This window comes from Terrapene carolina, unplaced genomic scaffold (assembly GCF_002925995.2).
Source record: "Terrapene carolina triunguis isolate 2854851 unplaced genomic scaffold, T_m_triunguis-2.0 Scaffold653, whole genome shotgun sequence".
Lineage (NCBI taxonomy): Eukaryota > Metazoa > Chordata > Testudines > Emydidae > Terrapene > Terrapene triunguis.
The window spans coordinates 1-2427 of NW_020665004.1; the positions used below are offsets into that span (position 1 = coordinate 1).

At 42.3% G+C, this 2427-nt stretch overlaps 1 pseudogene; it reads right to left on the reverse strand.

The window, feature by feature from the left end:
* Window positions 1-1182: 1182 nt before the first annotated feature.
* LOC112125515 lies at window positions 1183-2127 on the reverse strand (annotated as a pseudogene).
* Window positions 2128-2427: the final 300 nt, after the last annotated feature.

Genomic DNA, 2427 nt, shown 5'->3' on the forward strand with positions numbered 1-2427 from the left:
CATAATGGTCCCTTCTGACCTTAAAGTCTATGAGTCTATGAGTCTATGAGTAACACACAGTGTCTTTATTCTTTGTTCACCAGGATATAAGTGCTTTAAGGATATAAAAATATCAAAAGTCAAATGGGCAAAAAGACCCAAAATATAAGCAGATATACAGGCCTGAATACTACATTATCATCACTAATACTCCTAACACCTGCTTTCTTCACTGTAACATCCAGGGCCACATTTCAGCACCTAACTCCCTTAGGCCCTTTAGGAAGGATTTCTTAAGGTTAAGGCCCTGGAGTAACACATAATCGTTATAACCATTCTAACTTTGACCCTTTTTTCCTAATGTAGATACAGGGTAAAATCATGTAGCTTGATTTATCTCGTGGAGTTGTGGCTAGGCTAAAAATCAAGTGAAAATTTTGGTTTACCTAGCATGCCTTAGCTCAAACTATACTCAATGCCAATTCAAGTTCAGTTTAAATCCCTAGTGTTGGGACTCTTTGCACGTTGATTTTCAAATTTAATGCTACTCAAACCCCAAAGCTTACATTGCTTTAAGTAGAAATAAATCAAGGATGGATATCAACATAATGAGCCAGGTCCTCAGCTGGTGTAAATTGAAATAGTTCAATTGAAGCCAACTGAGATACATCTGTTTATCGCACCTAACATTTTGGCCCTATAAACTGTGTTTGCATGAGTGCTTTTATCTAGACCAGGGATAAGCAACCTTTGGCACGCGGCCCATCAGGGACATCCGCTGGCAGGCCGGGACGGTTTGTTTACCCGCAGCGTCCACAGATTCGGCTGATCGCAGCTCCCACTGGCCTCAGTTGGCTGTTCCAGGCCAATGGGGGCTGTGGGAAGCGGCAGCCAGCACATCCCTTGGTCCATGCCACTTCCCACAGCCCCCATTGGCCTGGAACGGTGAACCATGGCCAGTGGGAGCTGCGATCGGCTGAACCTGCGGATGCTGCAGGTAAACAAACCATCCCAGCTCGCCAGTGGATTTCCCTGACGGGCCACGGGCCAAAGGTTGCTGATCCCTGATCTAGATTAAATTGATTGCCAATTGTGTATCAGTGTCAACCAGTTGAAAGAACTCAAAACATCTAGATAGTGCAGTTCCCACAATTCTTCAATTTATATTATAATTTTATTGAAAATGATAAAACCTAGAAATGGTTACATTGCATGAGAAACTTGAATTTTCCCTAGTGTTCTTGTCAGAGCAGTTTTCATATCTTTATTTTTCAAGCTGTAGATGATGGGGTTCAACATGGGGGTCAAGATGCTGTACTGGATGGAGAAGAGTTCATCTAGAACCAGGGAAGTGACTGAGCTGGGTTTCATGTACTGGGAAAGAGCTGTCACAAACAATAAAACCACCACAATGAGGTGGGAGCTGCATGTAGAGAAGGCTTTACGTCTTCCCTCCGTGGAGCGTATTCGGAGGATAGTGGAGATGATGTGAATGTAGGAGACCAAGGTGAAGAGGAAGGAGCTGAAACCAAATATCACAGCAGAAGAAAGAAGAGCTATTTTATTGGTGAAGGTCACAGTGCATGATAGTTGTAGTAGCGGAGGGAGCTCACAGCTGAAATGCCTGATTTCATTGGGCCCACAGAAGTGTAACTTTAACACAGGGACAGTGTTGACCAGTGAATACAAGAGCCCCATTATCCAGGAACCACCTACCAACTGTCTGCTCACTCGTTTGTTCATGGTCCCCACATAATGCAATGGGTGACATATGGCAGCGTATCGGTCATAAGCCATTGCCGAGAGCACAAAAACTTCAGTACCAGCTGAGAGGAGGATGAAGAACATCTGGGCAAGGCAGCCATTTACAGAAATGGTTTTGTGCTTTGCAAGGAAATTCGCCAACATCTTAGGGACAATGGCTGAGGAATAACAGATATCAACAAAGGACAAATGAGACAGGAAGAAGAACATGGGAGTGTTGAGGTGAGGATCAGCCCTTATCACCAGCATAATCATCACGTTCCCCACCAGGGTGATTAGGTAAATAACTAAAAACACCAGGAAGAGGAAAAATTGAAGTTCCGGGTAATTAGAAAGTCCCACAAGAATAAATTCATTCACATTGGTTTGGTTTTCCATTCACATTTAGTGATCTGTATGAAGAGAAAAAGAAATGAAATTAACCAGCATAGCACGTTATGGAAATTCAATGAGATAGATAGATAGATAGATAGATAGATAGATAGATAGATAGATAGATAGATAGATAGATAGATAAAACCCAAGTGAGATTTTGAAAGCCAAGGGGACTCAGATGGACAAATTCACATTTCTAATTCAACACTCTAAGTTGGGTAAAAAATAAAGTGGGTCCTATTCCATGTGGATTTACACAAATATTTTCTTTGATTACACCGGTGTCAACACCATGTCCAATTAGTTCTC